At 45.0% G+C, this 27592-nt stretch overlaps 1 protein-coding gene and 1 long non-coding RNA gene across 2 annotated transcripts in view; both read left to right on the forward strand.

Moving 5' to 3' along the window:
- LOC119386466 (dual oxidase) overlaps positions 1-27592 on the forward strand; it is a 348909-nt gene that overhangs the window by 32509 nt on the left and 288808 nt on the right. The gene's annotated exons all lie outside the window — the stretch shown is intronic.
- LOC119386467 (uncharacterized) lies at positions 20204-25612 on the forward strand. Its single transcript, XR_005182279.2, has 4 exons — positions 20204-20663; positions 22302-22371; positions 25273-25331; positions 25414-25612. It is a non-coding gene; the product is annotated as an uncharacterized LOC119386467 (long non-coding RNA).

Below are 27592 nucleotides of genomic sequence, written 5' to 3' on the forward strand. Positions count from 1 at the left end.
GCCATCTTGTCCCGCAACCAACGGACAAAAGTACACAACTGAGGCGCCTGAAACATTGCCGTTGATGAGATGGCAGCTGAATGAAATCAGGGCTCATCGTCCGACGTGTGTCCACCGCCTTAACACAATATTAACGTTGCAACGTTCAAGGAAGACGCGACGAAACGACGAGCCCAGCCGGTCTTGTCGGATGCGCTACAGCCACTACAGCACAGTGCACAGCGCGCGCTCTCACGGCCACCGAAAGAAATAAAAGAAAGTGGAGAGAGGAGTTAGCTTGGAGCATGGCCAGTCGGTGGAAGCAAGAGGACGTGTTGCGTCAACGGTGTGGCGTATTGTCGAGAGATGGCGCTAGTTTGTTTTTGCGCAACGAAATCGCTAACTTGATTCAAAATGCATGGGATCCTGTGGGGCAACGTTACTAGAACAAACTCAGTTTCAAAGCTCCGTATCTCCGCCAGCGGAGGAGGGTGGTCCGAACGGCGGTCGCGAGAACTAGCGGCGCTGCAGTTCCGTCTTGCGCCACTATCGGCGCGTCGTCTGCTGCCACGCTGCGGTCCGCCGCGCAGTAGCTCGCGGCAACTGCGCGGCAACTTTCTTATTGTACTAGTTAGGTGGATACTTAGGTGGATATGCATAAGGTCGTCTGTATGCATTGGCCCGCGTGCGTTGTTCATTGATTGGCTAAGAATCGATGTTCGGTCTATATTACCACGCCCACTTCTTCGTTTATTTCGATATATTCGGGTTTGACCAGCAAGGACGGTTATTAACGCTCGACGCTGTCCGCGAAGCAGTGTTCGAGAAGCTTCGCGATTGTAATACATCGTCTTGGTAAGATTGCGCGCTGCACGCGAATGTTCCAGCTTTGTCGAGAGATAACGCCGCCACCAGCGATATCGCTGGAAAGTTCGATAGCGCCTGTATAAAAGCCGACGCGCTTGACCGCTTGTCAGTTGATCGACGGTCGACGCTCTGTTCGCCGCTATCAGTGTATTGCTGTAGCTTGACTTTCAGTTTCCCGGCCACAAGTTCGGCCAAATAAAGTTTCATCTCGGACCTGCTGACTGCTGCCTTCGTCGACGTCACGACCCTGTGACAATATTTGAGCTGTCTACATTGCGCTTAACTTCCAAGCATAGGAGTTTCTAAGCGAATGAGGGTTGTCAGAGTACTTTTTATAACTACCACCACAATTTTAGCCCCTGCCGTCTTATCTAGACCAATAACAACCCAACACGTTCGTAAAAGCCTTTATAGTGCACAAAGAAGCGTACTTACTCGAGATACAAAAACGTTATAGAAAAACAGTACTCATGTTTCTACAATTTACTGAAAAAAACTTTCTCGAAAAACATCACCAATGCTTTGCAATGTTTACAAGACACGTTTTCGCGACGGTTAAGGGATACTGACCCAAAAGCGGAAAATTTTACGAGAACTCGGTAAATGAAATCCCAGTGTGCGATTAAATCGAATAGATGTCGTCTCTGAGCAATTTTTTCAGCGTATAGTTGTATTTTCGGTGTCTGATCTTTCTACGTCGCATCCTTCTACGGTGCCTTAAACAATTCGAACAGATCGGCTGTGATGTGAGCACCGAGCAGTTGTTCACGCGTACTCTGTCGCTAGAAGAGTCGTCAGTATTCAACTTCAGTTTTTCAACTTCACCGAGCAGATGTTCCATGCCCGCAGCACCTTACGCTGTACGACAGCCGTTTGCGTTTCGTGCTGTAGCCGTTCACTACGCAGTTAAACTGCTCGTACAATTATCTTTCGCACAAGTAAGTCTCCGTTCCCGAAGCAAAGTGTGGGATTGGGCTAGTTGGTATTCCATTATTAAACTGATCAGCGCAAAAAATTTGACACGGTACACATAGAAAAGACGAGGACCAGCGCTGGTCCTCGTCTTTTCTATGTGTACCGTGTCAAATTTTTGCGCTGAGCAGCCCGTTTCCGAGCCGGTGAGTGTAAAATATTCCGCACATCTTGTTCGATACCTCGTCGTAAAATCTCTCGAAAATCCACTGCTTTGAAGGCATAGCGACAGCTGACAACTGATCGAATGTCAGTGTGATGCAACTCTCAGTCTCGGTAGCGTGTATAGGTAATGGCCTGCCTTTCGTTTTGCTGTTCTATTTCTGGCGGCTCCTCCAAACTGGGCACTGGGCTTTCGCGCGACGCCGTGCGTTTTGGGGGGGATTCGCGCCTAAACCCCGAACAGTTTGGCTTTGAAATGTGGTGTGGAAGTGCTGGGAACAAGCGCGGCACGGCACCGGGCGCGAGTTCCCACTTTCCACGTGGGATCAAAACTTCTTGTCCCGCAACGACACGACGATAGTGCTTTACAATGTCGTCACTCTCAAAATGAACGTCACAGACCTTGCATTTCGCAGTAAGCTTTCTATCTTTGCGATGCAAAGCTTGAATGGCGTAGGGTCTTTTGCAGGTCCTAAGAAGTGTCGTGAAGCGGAGTCGTCGCTGCGGTAGCCGCTCTTGCAGCCAGGCGCAAAGCAAGTCGGCATACCCTCGTTACGCTTTGTACATCATGCACGTGTCTTCGTACAAGACGCTAATCCTGGTCAAGAACAGTTGCAAAAATGACGAGCTAAGAAAGCGCAGACGACGCTGTAACCCACGTGCGCCCGTACATCGGCGGCGCCGATCACAACAAGCGCCAGCCGCGGGAGCTAGACGTGACTGCAGCGCCACTAGTTCTCACGACCGCCACGCGGACCGCCTCTCCGGCGGAGCTTTTAAACTGAGTTTGTTCTAGTAACGTTGCTGTGGGGGGTTGGGAGAGGGCACACCCGCCTTAGCCGAGCGGTGGCGCCACCATACCGATGCACGAGGCGGATAGTGATCTAGTGTACTGTATTACCGCTATTCTATAATACCGCTGAACGACGACGCTAAGCTGCAGCAAGTAAAACATTCAGTTGCTTTGTACTTAGCGTTGAAAGGAACGCGCATAAGCCAGAAGAAGAGATTTGACGGAAACTCGGAGCGTTCCGCGTTTGGTCGCTTACAAAACGCGGTCTCGCACGCGTCCTTGCGGGAAAACAGCTTTCAATGAAACTGCGCACAATCGTCTTCTCATAGCCTTATGAGAGCAAACATCTCCACCTCGGTCCGGTGCGTTCGTGGAGTTCATTCCATCGCTGCAGATACACGTGTAAACAGGCGTCTGTTTGTTTACATTATGGCCGACAGTGCCGGCGGCCAGACGCCACTGAGGTGGAGAGTAAAAACATTTTGCGACAGCCTTCCCTACACCTGTGCTCGTTAAAATCACAGACGCCTTTAAAAAAACAACATTAATAGCGTGTTTGCACGAATGCGTGTCGAATTGAGAATACTAAATGACACATTTTAAGTAGTCTCTGGTGTAGAGACTATACATTCGGTTCGACTTCGACAGCGAATGTGTTTTTCAACTCATTCGATTGCTTAAGTCATTCTATTCGCATGACATTAAACCGTCCAGTGTGACAGGGGTATAAGGCGGCTATTTCAGGCATCAGACGTGGCTGCAAATTTCTGGGGAGCATCAAAACGCGCACGCATGACACATGCACACGTAGTATATATATATATATATATATATATATATATATATATATATATATATATATATATATATATATATATATATATATATATATATATATATATATATATATGTGTATATATCTATATATATATATATATATATATATATATATATATATATATATATATATATATATATATATATATATATATATGTGTGTATATATATATATATATGTGTATATATATGTGTATATATATAAGCGGATAGGTAGACACAAGAACAGTGAAGCCTGCCTGTCATGGAGTCAAATAGAGCAATGGAGTAATTTTTTGGTCTTCTTAATTGAACTGCATTAATAATAGCGTAAGGGACAATGCACTGAAGCTGGCAAACGACAACTCGTCGCCGGGCGCCCAACCTTCGCTGTACGCCTCGGTCTGTTGACAGAGCCATGGAAGCAGTCGTTACCCCGGACACTTTCTTGGCTGTTTCTCTATGTGAAGCGGCCGCCATCCTGTACATATACTGGTACATATACTATTTTAACAATATGCTGGAAAGCACAGATTTCTTTTATGACGCTCCGGGTGTCGTATGGCCTTCGGCACAGTGAACGTAGTTTAACAGTTTCAATTCAGAGGGATTCACGTCAGGCTGCTATTATTAAGGCACTTCATTCATTAAAAAAAAACAATGATAATTGCGTTAATGTGAGTCATGGCAAGCACTTACGATGACTGCGCAGTGGACCGAGGATGAAAAGAGAAAACATGATGATAGTCACAATAGATAAAAGTTAGGGGTGTGCGAATATCAAATTTTTCGATTACGAATCGAATACGAATATCCACCTTCGAATATCGAATCGAATATCGAATATCAAAGGAAAAATGCCTCCACAGTAACAATATTTTATTTAACATGTAGCTATTTGAAAAAAAAAAAACACATTAACAGCCGGACTGGCAACACAACTTACACTGCTATCTCCAGAACACAATGTCCAGGCAAGCACAATGCACATCACAACACAACAACACAAGCAAATATCACGGCACAATGAAAGTAATGACTAGATGCTATCATGAAGAAATATGAGTGGCTCCACATGATCAGGCAGCAGGCGCTCCCTTGTAACAGAGACCCCCCCTCCCCCCCCCCCCGCCACTGAAAAGGCACGCTCGCTTGGAACAGAAGTGGCTGGTATAGGGAGGTGCACACATGGGGCAAAGCTTTGCCAGACTGGGGTATCAGAAGGTGCCTACAGTCCGCCACCAGTCACGTGGGTCACTGTCTTTCTTCAGAAGTGGTCCTGCATAGTGTACGAGTGGTAGTGCGGCACGTTACGGCCGCATAATATTGAAAATGTACGGTACATGATCGCCAACAGCGCTGCACGTCGGAGATGCACCAGCAATAAATCATACGTATTGGGGCGCTCGTCGCAGGCAGATATCATGCCTCCGTGTACTTACGATGTTTATCGCTCCTCTCGGCAACGTTTTTAGCTATACGAACGCAGCAGAAATGTGGCAGACGAGTTATTTTATGCATGATAATCGAATCGCATATTCGAATTTTTCGAATATTCGAAGTTATCGATTATTCGAAACTTTTCGAATACACGATTTCCGAATCGAATACGAATATTTCAAATGTAATATTCGACAAATATTCGAAACTTTCGAATATTCGCACACCCCTAATAAAAGTATAAAATGTTAGCGCATATGAGCGAACCGTCGCATACTCATTAATTTCAATGCAAAGCTGTTGGACCTCGTTGAGATCTCGCTACTCGTTGGTTGGTTGTACCTTGACACTCGTGTTGAGATGCTTTGCTGAGGTTCGTCTTCCCCTTCACTATTCTTCTCCACGCACTGTTTCGCATATGTGAACACGAACGCCATATAGTTAACACTCGATCTAACGAAACCAGATTACCAAGTTCCTTGTCTAACGAAGCAATTTCTATTCTCCGGCGGGTAACTATAGGGTTGAATATCGTGATCCAGGGGCGTAGCCAGAAATTTTTTGCGGGGGGGGGGGGGGGGGGGTTCAACCATACTTTATGTATGTTCGTGGGTGCGTTTGTATGTGTGCGTGCCTATATACGCAAGCAAAATTGAAAAATTTCGGGGGGGGGGGGGTTGAACCCCCCCCCCCCTTTGGCTACGCCCCTGTTGTGATCGACCCTAAATAACGAAGCTAGCTTTGCACCAACGTTTGCGTGTTGAGCGCGAAAAAGGAAGGGACAAAAGGTAGAACGTATAAAATCACTGGCACTAAACCTGATTTAAGAAAGCTTTTTCTGAAATAAACATAGAAAAGATCTGATTTCTTTCATTCGAGTATGCGCTGTAATGCTATTTCGTTTAAACATCTAGCTGCCTTAGTGACGAGCGTGCTTTTGTTTTGACGAGGCTGCAAGCCGCACACATGCTACGAAGAACGCAATCAACAGTCGAGTGCGCTCTTTCGTAAGAGACGGCGCTAGGGGCGGCGGTGCTTTATTGTCCCTGTGAAAGCTCCCGCAGGAACGGTGGTTTACTTCGTTATTTCATGGCATATGCAACCTAGGGCACTGATTTTCTCTTGGCAACATTCTTGTTTACCTGCTCGCGTAATCACTGCATTCGTTCTCCCCGACTTTTCATGTCGGCAGGCTGTCATAGCTGCACGTGACCGTCTACATGGCCAGCATTGCACGGACATGGAAGTCTTGGCGGCACTCGCAATCTTTTCACATGCGCAAGCGTGAATTATCGGCAAGTACAATGCTGCAGTATCTTTCTGAAGTTGCTGCGCTACAATTTTAAACTTCAAAAGACCGAAAAAGTCACAGTTTCGCCGCAAGGGCGAAGCAATCAATGCGATAGCAAGAAATCGAAATGTCACACGAAGAACCAGAAGCAGCTCGATACTTGCAGCGTGCCGCTGAAGCACAAAGAAGGACGCCCGAAAAGAACGCACAGGCATGCACAGGGCAAGCGTGAACTAACAACTGTCACAGTTACGCCTATGTGCTTGAGCAACACGCTGCAAGTGTCGACAATGGAGAATCACACGCTTGCTTGCTTGCTTGCTTGCTTGACCCTTAAAGGGGCCATGACGTGGTCGCCCAAAGATTTGTGGTTTTCAGCGAAAATTAGAAGTAGAGGGTCTATTATGCCTATACAAATTTCAAAAGTGGGCCATAAAAGAATATTTCAGTGCAAAAAAAGCCCTAGAAGTCGCCGGCTGTAAACTCCGCCCACCGCCGGCGACCGCCATTTTGTCATGGCGCGTGTGACGTCATGTGCAGCACGGAACGGAGCCGTCGTCTTCTACCAAAGTTTGAGCCGCTGCAATTCCTTTGATTTCAGTGCCAAGCTGAAGAAAGCTAAAATATCTCGATATCACGTGCAGCTTACCACGGAACAGTATCGTTCGCCGCAATGCAGACGCTTGCACAGCTAGCTGCTTGTTACGTCACGGCTCGCGAGTGCACCAATGTTGCCTGACTCTCGGGCCGCTCGCGTGTTTATAAAAATATTCGATTATAAATTAAGTGCTCGACCAAATGCGCTAAACTTTCGCCAGCTTATTTGTGAATGCACAAGGATTAATCCCCATAACACAGATTATGGTCGAAAATTGGGTGTCATGGCCCCTCTAATTCTGGGCTCTTAGCCACTACGGGGAATTGGCCATGAAACTGCCGGTTAATATAAGTGGGGAAATTTAGAATTTAGACGCTCTTACGTATTTATTCTTCTTTTAAACTGCGGCGCGTGGAGTGATCCTGTGCGTCTCCTACCACAGGGGGCGTCTGATGCAAGGTGTGCCCGGTGTTCTATGTCCTTTTTTTCCCCCTTCCAGATCCCGAGTGGGTACAGAAAATGGCCACTCTGTCGTGCGCGTCTCAAGGGCAGTATTCGAAATGAAAGAAAATTAGGAGCGCTTTTTCTGCAAGTGTCGACAATGGAGAATCAGACGTTCTTAGATATTTATTTTTCTTTTAAACTGTGGCGCGTAGAGTTACCCCCTGCGTCTCCAGCCACACGGGGGCGTCTGATGCAAGGTGTTCCCGGTGATCTTGTTTTTTTTTTCTTTCACATCACGAGTGGGTACAGAAAAGGGCCACTTTGTCGTGCACGACTCAAGGGCAGTTTTCAAATTGAAAGAAAATTAGGAGCGTTGCGTGATAGAAAACACGCTCACGCTCCTCCAAGATTAGCTTACCAGCAGCGGCACATGGTGTATATAAATAGCTCGCCGTTATTTCGCGGGTGCATGCATGGCGTGTGGCTGAGCTGTCTAACGCAGCGCGCTGGAGAGCGGCGAGTTGCTGGTTCGAATCCGCGGTCGGGCCCTTCAGAATTTTTTTAAATGCGAAGCATTTCTTAGCGAACCTCTGGCACTTTGAGCGTTTCTATCTACGTATCTATCTATCTATCTATCTAGCCGCCTACGTCTGGGGGCTCTCATGATCGCCTCTTTAACTTGGTGTAGACCAAAATTTGCATGGGGGGGGGGGGGGGGTAAGAGGATTTGACGAATATGACTGCCGGGTCATGACATGAATAACGTGAAAATCCTGTCGCGTACGTCGTCAAACCCTTTCATCGAGACAGGTGTGGCACATACCCGTTTACCACGGGCCGCGGTGCACGGGTATGCGCCACAGGTGATTGACATTTTATATCTACCCAGGAACGGCGAGAACAGACATTAAATGCGAGAGCGTTAAGAAAAACCGACATCGGCAGCATTGACCCGACGAATGGAAAGAGTGAAAATTAGGATCCCAGCAGGAGTCGAACCCAAGCATTCTGCGTGGCAATCAGGTATTCTACCACAGAGCCACGCCAGGTCTAGAAATTGTTTTGGAAAAACAGCCTATGCAAGCGTAATATCGGTGCAACGTCAAATGTGGTTGTGGTGCTCGCTATCTAATTTTACAAGAAAGCAATAAACACTACATGATACTCCTACGATGTGTATACTGCTACGATACAGGCGTCTTATCAGATTAACGTCTGTGGTTCCAGTGTTAGCTCCGCTTTTATAGCAGTCTAATAAACATTACATTTGTATTACTATGATTCAGGAAGCTATATTGAAGCATTGCTCGACCCCGGAGGAATACATTAACGGAAGTTACGTGTGATATTCACATCATCGCGCCGTAAAGTGCACTTAATTCGCCAAAACGACGCAGTGTCCTCTTCATTTCTTACGAGGCTGGGCGATGGCCTCACGCCGACCTATGATGATTCCTGTTTGATTGACAGTCACTTTGTAGACTAGGCTACGTATGGCACATACGCCCAGGTAGTCTACGAATACGACAAACACCATCCATTGATTTTGGTCTACGTAGCACTATCCAGGCTTACCAGGATCGACGGCCTAAACCTTACCAGCGCGAAGGGTGACGTTAGATTCCGACATGTCGCCGGCTCTATCGACAGACAATTTGTCGAGGAAATGACCGAGGCATCCACGATTTCCAACAGCTGTACAATACCCCATGCTTCACTACACATGGACCCCTCGTCACGGCGATTACGACCTGATCCGATAACAAGTCATGACCAGCTGCTGGTGCTCACTGATCACGATGAGGATAACCTTGTTCAAGAACTGTCAAGAACTTCTTCCACACATGCACACGGGTTCGTGAAACGTGCTTGCGTTCTCCATCATAAGGGACAAGTATAAGCACTACATATCAGCTTACCGCTTCTGGTGTTGGATAATACCCACGTTGCCGTTGGCAGCGTTACGCAACTGTAAACAACTGGTTATATAACACATATGCGGCTCCTAAACCTATATGTGTGCGTATAAAATTTATACAAATTTTAGCGTCATTTTGTTACGTTTCGCTCAGTAAAAAAAATTACGCCATAGCCATCTTCCCGCCTCATGCTTCGCATAACATCGACTTCCACAGTGCGTGGGATCTGCCGAATTTTTTCTGCTTTTTCTTGGTGCCTTTTTTATATATATACATACAGGGCTGGGCAAAGATACTTTGAAATTGTATCGCGATACGATACAAGATACTCAGGCGAGAAGCATTGGAGAAACAGATACAAGATACTGCCACAATAATTGTATCCGATACGATACTTGGCAATTGTATCTTAAGATACTTCGATACATTCTCAAATTTGTTATTATAGATCCATATAATGTATCAGCAAACGCCTATACACGAAAATGTCTTGTTGTAAATTTCTTGACTGTGACCTATTTTGTTTCACATGAATGAAATGTCTGTTAGTATCTCAAAACTTTTGCCCTTCTTGCTCGAAGTGCATTAGTTGCCTTCCAAAACAACTTATTGGGGCTTGTTTTAGCTTCTTCTCAGGACAACTCTTTCATACACTTCGCTGTTAGCGGTTCTTGCTTATCATTTTTGCAATTGATGGAAGTCGCTGCTCAACTTGCCGCCCAGCTAGCGGGTTGCCATATAATCACAATAACGTCAATAAGAAGCCTTCGCTCGCACGACGGCGCAAATACCGGTGTGGACTTTTACCTTGTTTGCACAATACCGTATATTCGGACAGGTGTACAGCAGCAACAACGCTGGTAGACTTTTTTTTTTGGGGGGGGGGGCGCATGGCGTATACGGGGTTTGAGACCATACGCTAGGGGCCCGGCCGGCACACATGACCGTCTCCGTCCCATTTTTTTATTGCGATAGCAATTATATGGAGAGTCTCGGCTGGATTTTGCCGTCGCCGCCGTCATGCACCGTATATGTATAAGTATGTATATATATATAAAAGCCCCAAAGAAAAATAATTCAGAAAAATGCTTCCGAAGCGCGGAATCGAACCAGGGACCTCTTCCCCCGCAGCGAGTGGCGCTAGCCACTACGCCACGAAACGCAGATCCTCCACGTAGGTAACGGCGAGCGTTATATACACACCCTTTACCGCTGGACGGACTCAGAGACGGCTGCGCTTATAAGCGTTTCTTCATTACCAGCGAGATGGCGTTAGGAGCGCGACAGGCGCATTTAAAAGTCGTCGGCGAGCTCGCTCGCTTCTTATACTTGCGCAGGGAGAACCTTGCCCTTCCGCTGTCTGCTCGCGCGGTTTTCTTGTGCTGAGGGGAAGAGGGATGTTTCACGCTTTCACCGTGATGTCCGCGCTTATGTTACGGAGCGTACGAAAGCCACTCGAGTTCAAGGGACGCCGCTAAACGAACAAACAGAAGATGAGCGCGAACTATCAAGAGTCACAGCTCGACACTTGAAGCACGCTAGTTTCCTTCGCTGCTTCGGCCGCCTTTGCAACAGGAGCGCTGTTCAAACTGAGAGTATCCATTGGCGAGCCTCACTTCATATAGCATTAGTTTCTTGCTATCGCATTCATTGCTTCGGCCTTGCGGCGAAACTGTGACTTTTTTATTTTCTAAATAAGTATGTCCGTGAGCTACACATAAGGATTTCTTTAATGAGGAACATGTGTTCACCATGTGCTGAAACATAACCATGAAGCAAAAGCTCTATGTTTCCATCCGCGTCCAGATTTCACTCGTTGTATACATCGGCATCGATGTTTCTCGAATCCCGACTCCAAATCCCCGTCAGAAATGACCTTTATATGAGATACGGGAGAGGCTTCCTTTCAAATGGCAACGTCATTTTGTTCAAACTCTCTCCGACCCCACCATCTTCACTGTCCCAGCCCTTGGAGATAAATTTCGTGACTGCGGCCCACCGGCTATAGGCTGAGTTTGAGACCCCTGGTGTATACGTAGATGACGTAAAACAGCAATGAATTTTCATGTTCTACTTAGCTGCTAGCGTAAGGGATTCTTTGTTTATACACTCACTCACGTGCAATCTTTTAGCAATTTTTCTTCAACGAGAGAACATGTGCAACACAGAAATGTCTCAGACGTATTGTATAGTTGCACAAAGCGTCGCAGGAAACCGCCGCTATTCGCACTATTGCCACTTACAGCTCCCATTACGTGGCGATTAGTAATAAGAAAAATATTTATGGCCTAAAACAGGAAAATAAATTTAAGTAAAATATAGAGGTGGCTGTGTATCAAACATTCACATTGAATGAGTACAGACGGCGCCCTTAATAGCTATGAGCATGAAGTATTGTCAGCTTACCTGTTGAGACCATAGAAAACTCATTGCCTATGGAACATTGCCTGAAACGGCTCGTTGAGACGCTGATGAGCAAAACGGAGCATTCAGTAAAACAACGTTTCTCGAATCCCCTAACATCTTTAAGATGGCTCCTAATGATTTCCATTATTATAATGCAAACTCAATTTCGCTATTTTCTTAAGCGGTAAGCAGAATATTTTGTACTCTAAACTCAAGGCACGCCTACATAATTATATAATTGCTTACAAGATCGCCTTGGCAACGTGTAAATGTGTAAAGAGTAGTAGAAATAAAGCAGACAGAAGAATAAAGCAGAAATCTTATTTTGGGAGCGCGTTACAAAAGACATATACTGCAGTGACCAGACCGGAAAAACAGTGCAGAGACCTAGGTAATCTATGTGCTGCAAAATGACAGCTAAGGAAGCACTTGTGCTAATAATCAAATTATGATGTCATAAATTTTTGAATAAATGTAGGTGGAAGTGAAAAATATGGTACGCCAAGTTATTTTCTGTTAGGTAAACGCTTGCTCTATTAGATCTAGCATCAGTACCAGTGGTGCTAAAGTTGTTGGAATCTTATTTGCATATATGTTAATTCATTGCATGCAAGTCAAACTTACACGCACGAGACCCTTCTAATCGCTGATATGTAAAATCCATGCGACACAAAGCAACCCCATTCTCGCACGCATCACATTTCATTACGGAGCAAGACTCAAGAGAATCTTCAATGACGACACTGTAACAACATCAGAATTTTCGCGACAGACGCCGCACGCAGTGGAGTACGTGGCGCAGGACAGTGGCTAAGAGCAAGTGTCGCGGCATTGGCGCAACTAAAAAGAAAATAAATCGAGAAAACGAAAGGTAGGTGGGCTGGGCGTAGACGTTCGCGCGCTTGTCTTCTGATCTTCTACGCTCACTGGATGACTCTGGCGTAAATAAAATAACGTCACTGCCCTTAGACTTATTCAGATGGCTTAGTGGCACCAGTACCAGCTTGAGAAGCGGAGCTCTGCCAGTGATTATTGTGTCGCATGGTTGTGTTGCGATAGAAGTATCTTGTATCTTAAGATACACGATACATTTTCGAATGTATCGAAAATACAGATACAGATACTCGTCTTTCGAGACGTATCGCGATACAGATACAAGATACCCCAAAAGTATCTAAGATAGTATCTAAGATACATGTATCTTCGATACTGCCCAGCACTGTATACATACATATACATATCCGGGACATGATGGCGTCGACCGACGGCGACGGCAAAAATCAGCCGAGAATGTCCATATAATTGCTATCGCAATAAAATCTATTTCTCTACGATACGAACTTCGCGATTTAACGAAACAATTTTAGCGTGGTCATGACATCGTCAAATCGAGTTTCAGGTGTATATTGCGTTTGATTTCCGTAGAAAGCTTCTGGTGAAATGCGTGCGTGCTAATGATGCACTGTCAACTCGAAGCGATGAAGTTGATGGTTACCCAGGGACGTGTGCTTGATTGCAAACGAAAATTCGTTCGCTAATTCCAAAAAAACAAACAAGAAATCACTGCTGCTGAAGCACTTCGTACAAACGGTTAATCGGCGAAGATGAGACGTGCAGCCACGGTGTTTATCACATTTTTAATCCCGACGGTTCACTGAAGTCTTCCTCATTTATTGGATTCCAGGAATCTTACCGGACGTTTGCTGCCCGTGTGTTCCCTTCTTCATTTTTAGTGGACAAATGCTGAGTTGTGGCGCTTGGCCAATTTCTATGGCACACACGCGTTATGCTTGGTTACAGCCTAAGAAAAAGAAAAACTTCCGCCAGTCCCACCCAGGGTGAAATCTGCAAAACAGCGGAGCTGCGTTTCCTTTCTGATTTTCTGTTATTTCTGTGATGTTTAGCGATCTTCTGTGGGTGTCTGCGATATCGTCATTTGTAAGTGGACATGCACTATAAAAGACGTGCTGCAAGCCTCGCCGCACTCGCCCCTGCGACAGTGACCTTGGGCCCTATTCCCGCCGCCCTTCCTCGTTTTACTGTGGGGCTTCGTCCGCGACTTAAAGTCCCTGTATAGATAGAGGGACTTTACCGCGACTGATGCTCTTACGCCATCTGTGGGTGTATCTGGGAATCGGAGCGTGACACTCACCGCACACTCATGTCCTGCTATCTGTGCACTCATCTGTTTTGTCAACCATAGAACAGCTCCGCTTTTAAAAGAAATGCCAGCTCCTGCCAGAGAGATTTTGCATAAGTACTCCATCCAATAGCCGCTTACTCATTTTCGTGACGTCACGTACTTCCGAAGTGTCGCAGATAGGTGACTTTCCCATACGGACGCGCATTTGTGCCGGTAGTGTTCGGTCGGTAACTTGAACGTCCTGGTACATTTTGTAAGGGCCGTTCCTTGCGAACTACCAGCTCGCAAGGAACGAGAACGCACCCTCGTCCGGGAGAGACAACGCCGACGCAGGCAGCGTCTGCTAGCAAATTTCTTGATTGAAGAAACCGACTACTCGCGCTGCACAATCGTTCACCGGTCACCCCGTATATATAGGCACCGGATTTTGACCTGCAATTTAGTGCCGGTGGGAGATTTCTCTTGAGCGTAGTTGAACAATAAAGATTCGCAGCGTGCCCATTAAATAAAAGCGGACTGCAGGTCTCTGTATGTAATATTTCTTCTGTCTCTCATTGCCCATTAGCAGTGGTTTTGCTGTGGGAAACACCGGCGCACACTGCACGATTCACCCCTCCACAGGTTTCACGTTAGTGGAGCTGTTTCATTATAGCGCCAACGGTCCGGAATGATTTCTTGGTTTCGTCTGACAGAAAAAAGAGCCAGACAGAAAAGGAGCCAGACAGAAAAGACGCAGTTCGAGCGCGCATTCTGATAATTGTGCCGCGCGAACATGAATGCGCTAAAGTCAGGGGCGTAGCCGGAAAGTTTTTTTCGGGGAGCGGAGGGGGTGCAACCGTACTTCATGTATGTTCGTGTGCGTTTGTATGTGTGCGTGTATATATACGCAAGCAAAATTGAAAATTTCCGGGGGGTTTGAAACCCCGATCACCCCCACCCCCCTGGCTGCGCCCCTGCCAAAGGTGCAACGTATTTTACAGCATATAGTGATGGCATGGCTGCATGCTGAATTGATGCACGGTGCCTGCGGGATCACCTCGCGCCGCCGCTATGAGCCCAGGACAGTGCTTAGACCCAATACCACGTGCATAATTTATGGCTAGGAAGCACGCTGCTACGTATGCTTTCTACTCATAGCGCGCAGGTGATTGTTGTGGCTACCTGTTGGACGGCGTAAGTCCGTAGAGAATCCGTAGAGCCCACCGATGCACTTTTTAAAACTCCGGGATTGGGGTCGTGGTTTCAATATGAGTGTTTTCAGTTTAAGCTAAGCTTATTTAGTTAGATTTCTGTGGTGGCGGTGGCGGCATAATTCGCGAAAAACCCGGCGCAGGCGAGTGCACAGAAGTGGGGATGTAAAAAAAAAAAAACATTATGATATAGGCCATCGAAAGTCGCTCGTCACGTACGGCCGTTTTCCAATAATTGATGCTGTCTCAGTCGTCGTCGATCAGCCGTTTCTAATAGCGAAATCTGATCTTTTATCGGGATCAATTGCCATTTCACGTTGCCACATCAGACCTCTACGTCAGCTGGTATACTCCCCAGGTAAGCGGGAATTGCGTCACTAGCGCTAGTTTGTCCCCTGGTGTTTGGTAGGCCAAATTGCAAAACCAGCAACAACAACAAATCACTGCTGATGCTATGGCAGCGCTTTCGTTGATGCGCGAGGAGGAAACGCCATGCCGCTTGTCGTCTGCCTCGACGAGTGCGCGACTATCTTGTGTGCCCCAAGCGGGAACCAACACCGCTTCAATATTTCTTTTCAGATTCTGTTGCTGCTGCTGCACAAGTTTTCGGCAGCTTTCGGTGGCTAATTTTCTTGAAATCTCAGCGCGCGTACATAGGATCTTTTTGGAAATGTTTCTCAGTTTAGTACGCGTGAGCCAGCACGCCCTGATGCGTGAAATTTTGTTTCGGCAAGAAAAACGACTAGTCGGAAAATGTGGTTTATTCGCTGCTTTTATTGGCATTGTATCGAAAACGAAGACATTCAGTACATGACGCAGTAGCGTATACCCGTGTATCTCGCATAGTAAGTATAGGTGATCACATTCTGCAGAGGTGAGACGGCGACTCGTGGGAGACGGAGCTGGCTGTGGTGGGGTCACCTTCTGGAATTAAGGACGGAATGAGTAACACTCAAGCTCGCATATTGGGACTGTTGCTTAATAGTCCAACAATTGCTGTTGGACTATTGTTAGACTGTTGCATGGTGAACTGTTGCTATGCGCCGCTGTGCCATCACGTGATTGCTGAGAGACTGTGAGGGGCAGATGCCTCGGCTGGCACCGTTCCAAAACGGACGAACGCCGCGAGTACGAGACATCAAAGGCTTTCGCCTTAAAAAATGCGTCCTAGACTCCTAGCACAGGTTGCAAATCGAAGCGCAGCTCAGCCGTCGCGCCGGTAACTCGAACTTCTCGTAACACAGAATGGAAGCGGTCACTGCTACGTAAAGGATTTTGGGGGCTTCTTTCGTGTTAATGAACATTCGAAGATGGTAAAGTCACTGCAAGAAACTGATCGTTTGAATGCTTTAGTCGCCAAACCAATTCATCGAAGAAGCGTTTAAGCACATTCGGTAAGCATAATTTGCCAGCTTTCTTCTCATGCAGGAAAAAATAAATTAAGAGCAACCGCTAACACAGCCAATACCGAAGCGAAATTTCCGTCTGCGCATCAGCTGTTATCACTCGGCTCCCGAGAAACTGTGGACAAGTAGCTTTACACGCTTACGACATTACTGAAAAGTGCGCTATGCCAAACCAAAAGAAAAAAAAACAGAAAAAGAAAAAAAAAGTCGGCAGATCCCACACCTTGTGGGAATCGGTTTCATGCGAAACAGTCAGCGAGTAATCCTATGCTAAATTTTTTTTCCCGTTGAGTCAAGTGTTACGAGGTGGATCGTCGTGTTTTTGTAAGTGCAGTAGCTGTGTGCACATCGTGGACTTTCCGGATACGTCGACGACACTGTCGTTTAAGGGGTAACCTATGGTGCGACGTAACGTTAGCACTCACGTTAGAGCACATACGTCAGTACTATCGAAACGAAGTGCACTTTACTACGCGATGATGTGAATACCATACGTAACTTTCGTTAACGTATTCATCCGGGGTCGAGCACTGCTTCAATATAGCTTGCTAAATCATAGGAATTGAAATGTAGTGCTTATCAGACTGCTATAAAAGCGAAGCCAACACCGCCCTATTGAAAATCCCAGCATTGCCCACCATAAAATTTATGATGGAAATGGTGGAAATTCTGGTGGGTATGATGGAAAACGTGGTGTACATGATGGGAGTAATGGTGGACATCGTGGGACCCTTGGTGGGCGTGCTGGGTGGATGGTGGGAGAGTTGGTGGTTTGGTGGACACTCGGTGGGCATAATGGGTGGATGGTGGAGACACAAAGTTGGTGGGTGGTGGAACAATTGGTGGGTGTGCTGGGTGGATGCAGGGATGCTTCGTGTTTGGTGGGAGACCCGGTGGGCAAAGTGGGTGGGTGGTGGCATACGTGGAGATGTGCCGAGTGGATGCTGGGTGCAATAGATGTGATAATAAAAACATGATGAGGAGCCTCTGTCGATGGACACGTACGTTGCTGATTATGAATGCTTCGTGATCAGCTGCATTTATGATGCATAGAAGTATTCACCCGAGAAAACCGCCGAATTGTTGTGATACAACTTTGAACTATAGGGCATTGTGCATCAACTGTAAACGCGCATCTACAGGTGTTTCCTTGCATTGAAAATGGAAGTGAGAAGAGTTCACTTCTGAACCAACGAGCGAGAGGCAAGCACTGCACATGACAATTAACTGACGAAAGCCCTAATTGGAGAAAGCATAAGCGACGAAGTGCAACACTTCTAAAATTACATTTTGCGTCGCCTGCATGCTTGGGCTAATTTCGCATAGACACGATGTCCGTTGTCAAAGATTGTTGTACGCGACGGTTACAAGCAACTCGATCGACCGCTAGCGTATTGGTTCGTACCGTTAGCTCGGCGGTGTGCTCGCACGAGTACATCTTTATTACTTGCTCGGCTCCTTACCGTGTTTCAAGAACACACTTTATCCTCAGCAGCCCCCTTTAGACAACTTTACGAAAAAGAAGCCTCCGTAAGGTAGCTTTCGAGGTACCTAGGACTTATGCAATCCAGCATGGCGATGTGTGTATTTGCGTATAAAGCACGACATCCGCAACAATAAAAAGAAAAAAAAAGCTTAGAAGCAATGTGCGAGCAATCACACGTGTCGTATTTCATCGAGGATACATATCACGCGTGGGAAGGCGATGAAGCTGGCACGATTGAGCCACAATTTGAACAAACATCAGGAGCCTGAGTATCGGCAAAATGCCGTTGTCTTCGCTACTCGAAAGTAGCAAGATGCGAAAACAGAGCTCATCTGCCGTAAACGCTTCTTCGGTGTAGTCAGCCTTCCGATTTCTTTGAAATAACCCCAACTAGTTCGCTGGTAGTGCTCGGTGCGTAAATCTAACGGCAAAAGTGCTAACACCGACCGAAGTAAATAAACACAAGTAAGGAAATGAGAAAACCTTACCCATTTATTCGAATAAAGCCGAATTAGAACACATTCAGAAGGAGGTAATATTCACCACACAGGCACATCGTTCACGCGCATTCACTTCGGTTCGCACACACCACCCGTTTCTCTACCGCCGTCACTCTGACGGCCGCGAGAACGGCCAGAACACGGCAACACAACACGCCGCAAGGGGACATTACGGGAATTCCGCCTTGAGGACGCTTTCCCTTGAGGACGCTAGCCGAATGGAGGGAAACAGGCACGACCCCGGGCTCAACGAGGAGACCGCACACAACGCACTTCACTCTGTTAGAGCTTACGAATTCAAACGTACCGTACAACCACCAGCGCAAACACGTGCATGGTACGTACACAAATGAAACGACGGCAAATTTAGAAAACACGTTATTGTGACGTCTAGTGTTTAGCCGAAAAGAAAGTTTAGCCAACACGAGTCAGCGAGTCAGCAACGCTAGAAACGCGCAAAATACCCGTTTAACACTAGCTGTATTTGTTTTCAGTAGCGTAAATGCACATTTGATTTAACCTTTTGTAGTAGGATTAAGTTATACGCGCATGAATGGATGATTTCAAGCGCAAAAACGCGCATAGCTTCGCTCCCATAACAGTCACTCATACGGATAAGGGCGTCTTTCGTTAGGTGCCCTTAAAATGTCCTAAGGTGGGTCTTTGAAAGGTCGTCGCTTTACCTTTTCATTCACTTTACCTGAAGTTCTACTTACGAAAGGCCGCCTTTACGCGTAAGGAAAGGGACGTACGTTTGTGAATACGAGCGGGAGCTGCAAGTATAACCGCTGGCAGCTCGCGATTGATGACTATGAAGTCTAAGCAAACAGTTCGAAATAAGGCAACAATTTCGCGCAGTGCGTTTACATTATTCCAATATTAGGACTTCCGTCGGCTCCGATGTCATCAAAAAATTATGTTGCAGTAATGTGTGCCCTTCGCGCGACGGGCGCGTGACGGCACTGGTGAAACAGTGAGAGCGCCCAAGGCGCAACGCGAAGCGGCAGACATATGCTGTTTTACCCATGCATTTACAGCGGACACAATTCTTCATAACTTACTTCCGGCAGCTGTGTCACAATTTCCTAATGCATGTTGCACGAACGGTGTGATTTCGTGGATTAAGAAACGACACAAAAATACATCGCACAGCGCATTTGCAGTGCGTACAACGTGCACTCGTGGGCACCGAGATGAAAACGATTTCGTGTCTTTTGAACCACGTATACAACACGCGAAAAACGCAATCACGGTTAGTTATCTTTTGTATTGTGTTTCCGCATGATTGGAATGCTATGTCAACGCCCCGCTAAAGTCCCGCGATGAAGCAAAACGCGTTGAGCTGTACCAAGCGAGAAGCAATGAACCACATGGTTCAAAGCAGACTCCCTTTTGTATTAATAAATGAAGTTAAGGCTGAAGGTAAACATTCGTTAAGCTGCGGATGTAATTACACCACAAACTGTTCGTGAATGCATGATGTGCATTTTCACATTGCAGTCAAAGGCCGACCTCCCCTGAACAACTTCACTAACTATTCCACTACATCTGTATAACTTGCTGTAAATTTCAATGACAGATTGATGAGACAAAACATATAAGATAGCACATTTCCTTCTTGCAGCGTTAGTACACGTGTTTGAGCTATTTGTAGCAACGTACACACGATTTTTCTGTTATGTTGATACCGAAACTGAAACGGAGGTGGTGGTGGCGCTAGTGTCGCCATCATCGCCCTGCCGCTTTTTTTTTTTTCTCTTCCCAAACATGGCGGCGTCCAGCATTTCGTGTGTGCGTCGTAGTGCCGAGTTTTGTTCATGCGGTGGATTTTTACTGCGTTGCCTCGCGTTGTGTGTTGTGTGTTGCGGTTACTGACGTAAGCGCAAGTTCTTCACTGAGTGTGATCCGCGGCACCGTGCAAATAGTCACCAGATGCCGGCCGTGCGACTCCGTTCTCTGCGACTCCTTTGTTCGGTGTGATCGAAGTACGTACGTGATTCATAGCTTTGGAGACCCTCATTACACCGTGCCCTCTTCAAATGTTTCCGCACATCACCGAGTAGCAGCGACGCAGTCCTTACTCGACGACACGCTCTGTGGGCCTGGAAAATGCCTTGACGCTCGAGCACTTCGGGAGCTATACCGGCGGACAGCCGGACGCGGGTATCTTGGTCGTTCCTTGCTCTGCGCATCGCTTGAAAACCGGCGGTCATACTCCAGTGTACGCTGCCAGCGTGCTTTATTGCCAGAGGTAAGTAATTTTGAATGTTACGCTTCGTACGTTGTCAGTCGTTGTTATTGTAGTATGCGTTGTTGCTGAAGGAAATCGCATAACTTGTTGGTACCACATGTCGTTGTTGTGTGCATGTGTGTGTATGTAGAAATATTTTCTTTAGGCGTGCATTTTGTGCGTCCTTAAGTAACGTGACCGTCAAAAGCGTTTGGGTTAGTACTATTGGACATTGTTTGTCGTCTTTTAAGCAATAGCTAAGGTAGATTTGCGAAAAATGCAATTTCTGCAGCCTGACATTGTATTTAGTTTAGTTAGTTTGACCCATTTTTATCCTTTATGCATGTTGACCTAATTTGGCAAGGCGTACTCTCATCTGAATTTGCTATTGCTTTCGGCACTGTATGTGGTTTCTTGCATTGCAGTTACGTGTGACAGTGGTATTACGTGCAAAATTCGTGAACACGAATTTTTCTGGCACCCCGTGTTCACGAATTTTTCATCTCTTCAAGCTCCCATCTTACCCTCAACTTCTGTCTTTATTGCATTGGTATTACTTGTTTCCTAACTACCGCAGCTGTATAGCTTGTGGTAAGCACTTATCACTTTGTTTATGTGCTAGTGCGTTTATGCAAAACCATTCATACGCTATTCGCGCTCTACTCGTGGAGCGATATGTTGACTGCAGTTTTCCATGACTCTGGCAAGTATCATAAAGCACCACACAGCGCTGTAATCGTACCCACCAACTAGAGCTCAGGCTCTGTTACGGTACCATAAATTTCAATTTGCTAAAGTATGCTAAATTGCATAAAGTATGCTATAAATGTGGTTGCACGTTGTGTATGTTGCTAAGGACAGAAACAAGCCACCCTGCATCTAAGGTAGATAATATGGCACTCACATGGCTTGTTTTGTTGAACGTGCAGCGTGGAATAGACCAGAAATGAAGTACCGTGTCATCCAACTCTTCCCTCACCTATGCTGCGCTGCACGTTTAGCTGAATATGATAACGCACCAACTCGCCCAACTTCCTGTGTTAATCCACTGACATGGCACAGTGCAACACTGGCATGCGGAGCTTTGCTGGATGTAAAGAAACATGTAGACCACAGAAATTCTGCAAAAACATGGCAATTTTGTGTATTTCTCATAATTTTGTGTATTTCTCATAAATCATGTTGAAGGCAGCAAAGCACATGCTGTCAATATTCATTCAGTAAAATCCATGGGAAAGTGTATTGAGCAATAATCGCTTGTACGATGAGGCTTTGAAAATTTCAGGTAACATTTATTCACATTCTTTTAGATGGGTAATTGTCGAATGCCCATTATAGCATGTGGGCCTGACTAGGATGTGTGTTATTAGTGAAATATATTGACCTCCCTCGTGTTATTTTCTGTCTAACACATAAGCTGATCAGTGCATAATGTGTTAGTTCCATGATGAACGAAGTTAAAAATATCCCTGTATTTGTCAGTCCCATTTATTATTTAGTGTATGGTTTGCGTGAGACCACGCCTGCTTGGCATAACCTCTGAGTTGACTGGTAACAGCCTTATTACACAACTTTCTCTCAAAGTCTCTCCTGCCAGATTTCTTTGGCAATAAACCAGACCAAATCCTCCCCAATGCTTTAACAATAAAATTGTTGCAGCCGCCTCCCCTTCTGGTGATGACCATATGCAGCCAATGCTGATGTGAACCTGAGTGATGAACAAATGCAGGTAGGTCACAGCTCTGTTGTAAACAATTTTGGCATTATTGTTGTCACAGATCAAACTTGCGACTTGTGTGACTACTCACATGTGGTGATGTTCAATAAGTTTCATCTGCTATGCGTGAACATGGAAACATGTAGGAGTGCTTATGTGGAGTAGGAATCTTCTATAATACATAGGACATATGTGCCACACATCAACATAGAATTTCAAGTTTAAAATTAACATTTTTCTTAATGACAAGACACCAGAGCAAATTTTTACTGCAGGAAAATAATTAAAACTGATATTTACGCACAATGCAAGCTGATAACAACCATCAGTCGCACTAAAGTGAGCACACACAGCAAGAGTCATTTTGACCCGTTATATCTCGTGAACAAAGCAAATGAGGACACATGATATTAAAACCGTGTGTTTACTGACATAAGCGCTCTTTGATAAAAAGTGTCGTCAAAATTCAGGCCGGTGTTCTTTTTTATTTCATTTTTTGAAAATGAACTTTTTTGAAAAATACTTGCTTCTTCAACTATTTTCTTTTTTTTTGCGCTGCCTGTAGGAAAACTATCTTCCGCATAAATGTTGCAAAGGTTCTTTTCTACATTTGACACTGTTTTGAAGTTTCTGTGTCAAATAGGAAAGACGCCAAGGGGGCGCATCAAAGTTAGCAAACTTTGTAGATTTGGACCGTGTTGGCCATTTTTTCACATTTTTTCCTTTTGAGGACGGCATAAAAAAAGCATGAATGTAATTCACAGTAATGCGCATTAAAAGGAGCAAAATTTTCGACACATCATTTATAGTTTGCGTTAAATTGGGTCGTGAAATCCGAAAGCATTGCAGTGAGCAAAAACAGGAAGGCCGCGCCGCCACCTTCGAATATTTTTTTTGCCGCGCTAGGAGCGTTTCTTAGAAATAAAATTTTCGGTTCCGTGCACTTAGAATTTTCCTATATAACATATAAAAACCCAGGCAAAACAAAATATCAACCGGACAGGCATGCTCGATGTCGTGTAATCACATAGCATTTAATTGGTGTGCGAGCTGTCGATTCTTTCTCGCTAAAGCTATGGTAATAGTTCTTTGAAGAAGTATGGACACACAACTTCTATCAGTCATTTCGTTTCTTCTTCATTTATATAATTTATGATTTTTAATTAAATAATTTCCATACTTTCTGCCTTTCTTTCATTGCATACTGCCTTCATGGGGTTGTTACTTAATGTCGTTTACCTTACACCTTAAAATAAATAGCCATAATTTATCTTTTGCTTTGCTTTAGTGCATCCATCTCTAGGGCAGAAACAACATGTCTCACCATTGTTCGTGAAGAAACTAACAGTTTGAAATGCTACGTCACATTGCTGGCGAATTGCTGGAAACAGCATGATGATTACAGAACAAGAAAACAATCACAATAGGACTCGTTGTGGAACAATTTGGAGTCAAAAACTATGATCAGTTTTTAAGTAGCGTCAAAAAAATGAAATAATTTTAGCTTTATGAGAATGCACACTCAGGCACGGCAGGAATGACCACTGTTTTAAGATATGGTGCCATTTTTATAGGCTAAGCGATGAGCCACTCACACGCATTGCCTTGTGCCATATGGTGCATCACTACAGTTTTCCTTCTTTGATTCTTGTATTTTTTTAGAAAATCTGCTAAAAGGACAGGGCAAGCAAACTTGTTACGATGAGCAACAGCTGTAACCTTCTTTTACACTCTTTTTACGAAGCTCGCTCTGTTATTAAAATGTTGCATTAATTGAATAGCTACTCAGCCAGACAGAGTGAATGCACATTAGCTTGTGTGCTTATTATTGTCCGGTTTTTTCAAAATCCCAAAACAAGAAAACAATGATGTATATTCTATAGAAAAGGCCGTCAATGGGTGCGTCACATATACTTCATTTTGCCCATCAAAACAACACATCTTTTGCGACTAACTTCTGCGGAGTCTGTGTGGAAGAAGCGTAATAATGAGAGGACAGTTTTCTCGTTCAAAACAAGTTATCTTTGTCTAGGTTTTGTGCCTTGCATTTTATTTTGCTGATATTTGTTAACCACATTTGCATGCTTGCAATGCACATCTCAATCAGTAGTGTGCTTGACTGGGACTGCACTGGATGGTGCATTATAAAAGGCAAAGAAACAGCGTTAGATAAGAACATGTGAAGATGACACACACGCCACTAGGAAATAAGGTAGTCAGAGCCAATGTGTACACTTTTCAAGGTCTTTGGCCTAAAATGAAGTATATGCAATAGCAAACTCCTTTCTACTAATACATATAAGCCAACGCAAAGCAAACTAGTGGCGTGGCCGACGTATCATGTTATTTTTGATTCAACAAACCTGGAAATACATAATTTTGCGCTTCTCTGTTGACTATGTCATTGCAATGTCTTAAGCAGCTATCTTGGCAATGGGGTTTAATAGAACTGTTCACCGTGCTCATCAACTTTGTCTCGGATATTTAGCTGCGAGAGAGCGATAGCTTGAGCCATTTTCACAGCTGATTGGGGAAGTCATGCATGTACTGTTGATCATCATTCAAAGCCGCATAACCTTTCCATGTCATCGACGTTTGTAAATATTAATCGTCTCAGAGTTCCAGATGAGGTGCATTTATAGAGCTTTTTGCCGAGGCATTGTTATAAAAGTTGCACGTAGATAACCTAGTAGGTAACAGCCAAAAGGCGTTCTCACACACTGACGATGCATCTTGTCAAATTTACTTATGTTTGTAGCTTGTTGATGCTTTGAGAATTATTTCTTGGAAAATTTAAAATATGTCACCAGCAGCTCGTACGAGCTCGTGCTTTTTAACCTATATGCATTTTTCTAGTAAAAACATGTAATTGAAGTGTTTTGTTTAATATTTTGTATTGCCTTTTTGCTCTAGATCTGCAAAGGAGCTGTCCTGAGGCACCATGATTACTCAAGTCACGCAGTGAGAGTCAGGTAAGTGTTATGGTTCACCTTCCTGTTATTGCTCCAAATTTAGCAAAAGCAGTTTATTTGTTTTTATTCAATTCTGTTGTAGCATGCCTGGAAAAGTACTTCAAAGCACACCCCATCTGGCTCGCTGCACTGCCTCAAGAAAACTGCCTTTCTCCCATATGCAAGTTCCTAAGAAGTTACTTTATGAAGCAAGCCAGCAGGGTGTACGTGTTAGGCATGGCAGCACGGAGAACAAATAAACATGAGTATTTGGTGCAAGATGCATTCATTGATTCCATGCTGCATGACATGTGGCTGCATGCTTGGCCATGTGTAGACACAGCAAGTAAACACGTTAAGCTCAATGGTAAAAGGTTGCCTATAATCACGTTAGGAAGCGCAATGTCTTATTTTTGTAAATAATTGCATAGGTCCACTTTGACTCTGGCGTCCAGCACCCATCGTTATCTGCCCATCACCCAGCATACACCCAGTATGTCCATCGCCCACCGTCCACCCATCATCTGTCCATCATCCAATATCCACCCACCGTCCCTCCACCATCTGTCCATCACCCAGTATCCACCCACCATCCGTCCATCACCCACCATCTGTCCACCATGCGTCCATCATTACCCAGTACCATAATCCACCAAGATGATGGGTGGTGGGTCCCATCATGCCCACCATTGGGCAAATTTTCAATAGGGCGGAAACACAGAACCTAACCTGGCATGACGCCTGTATCGTAGGAGCACATATGTAGTGTTTATTGCTTTGTTGTAAAATTACATAGCCAGCACCACAACCACAATTGATGCTGCACCGATATTACGCCTGCATAGGGTGTTTTTAAATGCGAAGCATTTCTTAACGAACCTCTGGCACTTTGAGCATTTCTATCTATCTATCTATCTATCTATCTATCTATCTATCTATCTATCTATCTATCTATCTATCTATCTATCTATCTATCTATCTATCTATCTATCTATCTATCTATCTATCTATCTATCTATCTATCTATCTATCTATCTATCTATCTATCTATCTATCTATCTATCTATCTATCTATCTATCTATCTATCTATCTATCTATCTATCTATCTATCTATCTATCTATCTATCTATCTATCTATCTATCTATCTATCTATCTATCTATCTGTCTGTCTGTCTGTCTGTCTGTCTGTCTGTCTGTCTGTCTGTCTGTCTGTCTGTCTGTCTGTCTGTCTGTCTGTCTGTCTGTGTCTGTCTGTCTGTCTGTCTGTCTGTCTGTCGCAAATGCGTATAAAGCAATCCAGCTTTAGATATGGATATAGACGAAGCCGAAGTTAGAGCAGTCCTTAACCAGATTAAAACCACTGCCGCAGCGGGGAAGAAAGCATAACAAATAAAATGCACCGAAATTTATATGATCACTCGATCAGCCAGATCACTGAACTATTCAACGCTTGCTGGACCGATGAAAAAGTTCCGCCTACCTAGAAGCCTGCTACCGTCATTTTTATTCCGAAACCGGGCAAGAAGTTAGAACTGGGAAACCTTCGACCCATTTCTCTCACCTGCTGCTTAGGCAAGGCCATGGAGCATATATTATTATTCCGACTAAACAATCACACTGAAAAAAAATTCACAGCATATCCACGGGTGAACGATGAAGAGCTTGGGCGAAGCTCCTGAAGTAATCATGGTTACACCGTGAAATCTTCAGTGATTTCGCCCAGCAGTAATCAAAGCGATAGCCCAGTACATCATCAAAGACGTGACAAGCACTGTATATATTTATACAAGAAATTTTATTTATCGTAAATGGCAGCTAGACGTGGCTTCCGTTCCCCCTTCATTATAACGGCTTTATGGTCGGTGAAGTGGTGGATCGGTGATGGATCATAGTGGGATGTATTTGCAGAGACGAAGTAGTGGGCAGTTTGCAAAGGATCGGTGATGGGAGATACTGTTCGGGATATACTGCCGGTTACGCCTTACGCCTTACGCTGGACGCGTGACAAGGTTAGACTAAGAGGAGCTTCGCCCCTAAAAGAACGCCTGCTACCTGACACCCTAATTGGCTTGAGAGAGTATCTATCAACACAAGATATTATGCTTCAACTGCAACAAGACATCTTTGACCCAGGCCCAGTACGAGCCACTCGGACCATACTGGGCCTGGACGTCGGTAAAGCTTTTGAAAATGTCGCGCATCAGGCCATCTTAAATGGCTTATCCCAGATGAATGTGGGCGAAAGAGCGTTCGCCTAAATTTCCGACTTTCTCAGAGGAA

This window comes from Rhipicephalus sanguineus, chromosome 3, assembly GCF_013339695.2.
Source record: "Rhipicephalus sanguineus isolate Rsan-2018 chromosome 3, BIME_Rsan_1.4, whole genome shotgun sequence".
In the NCBI taxonomy this organism is placed as follows: Eukaryota; Metazoa; Arthropoda; class Arachnida; order Ixodida; family Ixodidae; genus Rhipicephalus; species Rhipicephalus sanguineus.